The sequence below is a fragment of the Camellia sinensis genome, chromosome 15 (assembly GCF_055761805.1).
Source record: "Camellia sinensis isolate YWXY chromosome 15, ASM5576180v1, whole genome shotgun sequence".
Classification (NCBI taxonomy): Eukaryota; Viridiplantae; Streptophyta; class Magnoliopsida; order Ericales; family Theaceae; genus Camellia; species Camellia sinensis.
The window spans coordinates 9,159,114-9,165,113 of record NC_138975.1 but is presented as its reverse complement, the minus strand read 5'-3'; the positions used below and the strand labels follow the sequence as shown (position 1 = coordinate 9,165,113).

The following is a 6,000-nucleotide window of genomic DNA, read 5'->3' as shown; positions in this document are numbered from 1 at the left end:
CAAACATATGACATGAACAAGTAGCTTTCTTTTCAACACCATCAAATTCTACTTCATAGATTTGCTTTTCTTTTCCATTTGCCATTACCTTATATGTTTTCGTTGTTCCTTTCTCAAGATATTTAGATGCTTTGTGTTTTTGACTTGAAAATAGTTCATCTTGAAACAACAAAAATATTTTCCTTGTGTACACTTCTCCCGCCCTGCCTCCATTTTGTAACATGTCTTTCAAATTGCTTTGGTTGTTCTTGTTTTAACATCTTTTTCTTTCTCCTTCTTGTATCTTCTATCCAAGTCTTTCTCATATTGATGGACAAAGTCACTAACCAATGTACTAGAATGGACGAAATCCTTGAAAATTTTGTTTATGCTCTCACTTCTTTATGTTGTTGACATCCCGGCACAATGCTGTCCTCAAATAAGCTGGTACCCATTTTTCACGCCGCATGTACAAGTCTTTCAACCATTCGTTTTCCCTTAACTCATATTTGCAAACTAATTCATCCCATTCATTTTCAAACTCTTCTATTGTGACCGTGTCATGAATGCAATGGTGAAATTCTCCTTGAAATGAGGAATACTTGTTATAAGCATGAGCCAAATGTTTAGGAACTTTTTGTAAGATATGCCACATGCACAAACGGTGAATACTATTAGGCAATACATATGAAATTGCCTTAGCCATGGCTTTGTCATTATCAGTAATAATAACAGCAGGATTATGCCCACCCATTGTTTCAAGCAAAGTTTTTAACAACCATATGTAAGACTCTGTCGTCTTATTCACAAGTAAAGCACATCCAAATATAATTGATTGGTAGTGGTGGTTAACACCTGTAAAAGGAACAAAGGGCATACCATAGCGATTAGTTAAGTACATAGCATCAAATGTGACTACATCCCCGAAGTGTTGGTAAGCCAACCTTGACCTTGCATCGGCCCAAAAACAATTTCCCATGCAATGATTTTGATCCACTATAACTGCGTAAATAAAGTCTGGGTTCTCTGATTGACTCTTTATAAAGTAATTGTACATTCTTTGTACATCTCCATCTTTTAGAAGTTTTCTTCTTTTACTTCCCAAATAATTTTGAATATCCATTGTAACACAACCACCATTACAATCACTACTAAATTCTTGACTCAACACTGACGCTATCTTTCTAGTGGGTACACCGGCTTCATTAAGCATATCAATGAGATTTTTCTGAGCAAGAGTCATTTTTCTATGTCCTCGAAGTAGAAGTGTACTTTTTGGAGAGCACAAATCATGATTATGTTCAGTTACAAATTTACTTGCAACCCATTTCCTTTCGTCTTTTCTCAAACGCATCATTGCTTTACATCCAATCATGGTCATAGGACGAGTTGTGACATTCTTATTTTTCTTTTGGTAACTCGGTCGACGGTATCCTTCTCTCATACAAGCAAATTCTACTCCAATCAATGACTTATCTTTACTAGATAGTCGAGTGTGAGTTTTTCGAATGTCAAAACCTTTTCTCCTTGCATATGCATTGTAACAAGTCATGGCATCTTCTAGTTCATCAAAAATCATGCCTTCACATGGCTCTAAAGGATTGCTACACAAAGAAGACTTGATAGGTTGGTGTAGACACCCCATTTTTGACCGTCCTCAAGACTTGGACGTCACCATTGGAACACTCGGTGATTACCCTTATTTGTGTTCGTTTGGAGTTCCCGGAGGTCTCGGCTACGCGTCTTGCCTTAGGATCCCCGAACTCGACTGTTTCGTGTCTGGTTTTGCACCAAACACTTGTGTTTTGCCTTGGAGGGGCAGGGAATGCCTAGTGAGGCATCCCCACACATCACCGGCCATGGCTAGAGGCCACCGGCTGGTGTTTTGTTTCCATCGGCAATCTATATTGCCGGTCGGCACTTTTTGTTGCCGGTCGGCACTCAATTTTGTCAAAATGGCATTTTTGAGCAGCCGACTACTGTTCATCTACTTTAGGTAGATATTTTGTGCCAACTGTGATAGCTGGCACCAACTCTGTTCCCCTCCATACATGTGTATGGAGGGATTTCCCTCTAAGCAAGCTTGTTGTGTAAGCTTTGCAAGGGGGACTTCTATAAGAGGAAGGCTCTCCTCCTTCTTCTAGGTTGGCAAGTTTGAAGAGAAAACCAGAGCTTATATATATACATACACTCTCTCTCTATATTTCCCTCTCTCTCCTTCCTTGTGTGTGTTTGGTGGCCTTAAAGTGCATTTCTACCTTAGTTTTGCACTAACACACACTACCACACCTTACTTCGACTTTGAGGCACTTTGAGGGTTGTTTGTTGAGTTTTTGGACTGGTTTTGATCAAAAGAGGAAGGCTGCATCATCTGTTCTTCAAAGGATCTTCAAGGGTAATCACTTTGCTTTAGATTTCCCAAACTTGCACTAGTTTTTTACCTACCTTGCTTGCTGATTTAGGCTTTTTGCATAACATAAAAAAAAGCTTATATTTTCATGCTTAAGAACTTTCATTAAGGGTGTTTTGTGGTTTGAGTTCAAACTCACCCTCTTAAGCCTTATTTGGCCCCTTTTGGTGTTTCCTTTGTAAGGTCTTGTTTACTTGAGTGTCTTAGCCTTCTCACCACTGAAAACCAGTGGATTTTCAATGGTGAGGAAGGTGGTTTGAAGTCTTATATAGGGGAGGGACACCTCTCTCCCTTCATTGCCTCATTTCCTTGCTTTTTGGCTTAAAGGATAACATGTATGCTTGATTGACTTTGGCCCTTTTTCAGAGGTTTTTGGGTGTTTTTAGGTCACATGTAACCTCTGTTTTTGGTCGGATTTGTGCCCTTTTGCATGCTTAACATACTTACTTTACATTCCTCTATTTGGCCTAGAGATGCATCTTGGGTTTAGGCCATGATTCTTGCATGTTTTAGCCTAATTTCATGGAGGTATTGACATTACTTTACCATGTTTGAGGTCTGTTGGCCATCTGTTTCAGTCGTGCTTGCCATGTTTGGTGTCATCTCTTTGTATTTTGGCTTGTAAGCCTTGAGTATATTGGCCTCTAGCATGCATAGCTTAGACCTTTCCCATGATTTGGCACCATTTAGGATCATATTTCAGTCCATAAATCATGTCTGTATGTTTGCATATGTGACCTCTTTCATGCTTTGAAGGTGTGCCCTTTTATGCTTAGAAATGAGCCTTGGTGCATGCATCTCATTGGAGCCATTTAAGCTGCCATATCAGTGGGTTTGGAGTCCATTTTGCATGCTAGGATTCTGTTTTTGTTTGTCTAATTCATGCCATGAATGGCCATGTTAGTGGAAGTAAAGTGTCCCCTTTTTGTGCCTTAGCCTTAGGTCCATTGGCTTGCATGTTGGCATGAGTGTTTGTCCACCATTTTGGGCACTTTCGGCCACTGTTTTGGGGTGAATTAAGGTCTGCCCCTTTATGGTTTAAGCCCACCATTGCATACTTGTCTCATGTTTGTGGCGTGATTGCTTCATTAGGTGTGGTAACATGACGTTCCTATTGCTTAAATCATCCATGTTTGCATTGCATTTACATCTTGCATGCCTAGCATTGCATACTTGCCATAGTGGTTGTATGGTACTTGGCATGACTCGCTTCTTAATCTCATATTGTATCCTTGAGTCATGAGTGCATAACATTGCATTGCATTACTTGATTTGGGGTGTCAAACCAAGTGTGAGGGTCAAGGAGTGTTCATACTATAAGTGATGTAATGCGCCTTAACTCTCGGTCACCGGGGCCCTTGACTTAGGCATGATAGGGTCTTGGTTCTCATTTGTGTGTTGCATGCATTTTTACATCAAATGGCAAGCTTGATCACTTAGGTTATCATGCACAATTGATGGCTCGAGGATCGAGGGTCATGCTTCCCTGAGTTCAAAGCATGATGGGAAACATGACTATGCTCACATGTGCCTGAAATCCCATGCCATATACTGTCTGTCCTCTGTTGCTGTCAAAACTGTCTTCTGCAGGAAGTTTCTGCCGACCGGCAGCATCTAATGCCGACCGGCCATTAGTGAATGGCCGTTAACTCCGTCAGCAGCCGATGGAAATTGCATTTGGCCGGTGGGCATTTCCTCCAGCCGGTGGTGTTCTGCAGCATGCAAGGAACCTGTCCCAGGACTTTGGCAATTTTCAAAGAGACAGGGTAGTATAAACAGAGGCGGTAGTGGTATGGTACGGACTTTCCGGGCGAGCCGGGTTCCAGCACGCATCATTCGCGCATCCCAAGGCTGTGGCCACCTTTCTTTTTGCATTCATTCTGTTAATTAATTAGAAGTTTTGTAATAATTCATGTGTTTATTATTCGAACTGTAATATTTATTTGGACCCTCCGAGTGAGGGCAATTGTGTAATAAGCGTGCGTGAGTGTGTGTATGTCTTCTAACCTCACGTCTTTCTTCCCTTTTATTTATCCGCTTATGATGGTAGACTAGGGCATGTTTAAATTAGCATACCTTATGCTATGCATGTGTGCATTCATACATTTGCCTTGCATGCACTGGGCTCGGCGCATCATTCTAACTGCATTTGTATTCCAAATCCAAATTGAATACATGTTAGTTGTAGCATTTCACACGCCATTGTAGATTAGCCGAGCCTATCTTAGTTGCATTTTGCATGTGTTGCATTAGCCCTCTTAACATAAACTAGGATCATGCATGTGATTACTAACTGGTTTCTATTTTGGCTTGGAGTACTAGGTAAGCATTTATGCTTTAGCATACCGCATGTGTGTGGGTGTTGCCATGATAGTATGATTACCATGCAGCTAGATGCTTATGTGATAAACTGTTTGGATGCTTGTGGGTGAAGGTTGGATTGTCTGAGTTGAAATGGCTCATTGAAATTCGTGTCTTAGCCTACTTGCGAGTAGCAAATTCCAAAATATTTTTCCAAAACGAACGGATATGCAATGTTTATTTCCGAATTAGGCAATCTAGTCAATACTTGTTTGCTGTGCGCATAACATAGTAATTCTAGGCTAATAAAATGGAATAAGAACACATAATGTTTTCAAAAACAGATATCACGGTTAGTAGAGGCCGATCTTCGGATCGGGCGAGAGGGGGTGCTCATAGCTGACCTTCCCCAATCGTACCCTAGCTCCCGAGCCGAGGCAACTCTGGTGATGATGGACATGTGGCCTTCGGCACCGAGTCAGGGTTTCCTAAATTCCCCATAAAAAATATTTAGGTGGCGACTCTGTATCTGGCAAAGCAGTCTATGTTTGGCACTTCTTTTCTAAAATCTGTTTTCTCAAAACGATTTGCCAGATTTGGACTCTTTGGTTCAGATTAAGAACCGTGACCCAAATCGAGTCCGAACTGTAGCAGCGAGGCCCCCCCACGCGGGCGCGTCTACAGTATGTGTTTTTGATTTTCTGACAAATTTGCATTGTTCAAATCAGCCCCCTAATTCTGAATCCACAAAATATTCTTCTTCTAAACAGTTATCAGAAAATACGATATCAATCCCTTCACTTGATGTGCTTGTCATATCAAATCTATAATACAAAATTAACATTATTCAAATTTATGTACTAGTTAAAAAATAATATAAAAGAAAGTAACAAATAAAATAGAATCTTTATAAAATTTTTGAGCCTCATGTTGTATGTTGTCTTGGTTTGGAAGTGTAAGGTTTATTAGAATCAAAATTCAATCAGAATGTCTATTCTCACATTTAATTCAATAAAAAATAATGAACATACATCACAAATGAAATCATCATTCACCATTAACTGAGTGGGTTTGATTTGTGTTTCTATTTTACCTATACTGATTCAAAATTAAAAATCTATGGTATAACCTAGATCACATTCAAAAAAAATAAATTTGATCAACCTCTTTTATTTTTTATTCCTAATAAATAAATAAAAACTATTTTATTTTCAATTTTTAAACAACAACACTACAAACCCACACTTATCAATCCAGAATTTACTCAGAAAAATAAGTTAATGGTTTAAATTCATTTCACCCATAGACCT

The 6,000-nt window shown here is 39.6% G+C and overlaps 1 pseudogene; it reads right to left on the bottom strand.

Moving 5' to 3' along the window:
• Positions 1-373: 373 nt before the first annotated feature.
• LOC145812782 (protein FAR1-RELATED SEQUENCE 5 pseudogene) lies at positions 374-1,624 on the bottom strand (annotated as a pseudogene).
• Between the last annotated feature and the right edge of the window lie 4,376 nt (positions 1,625-6,000).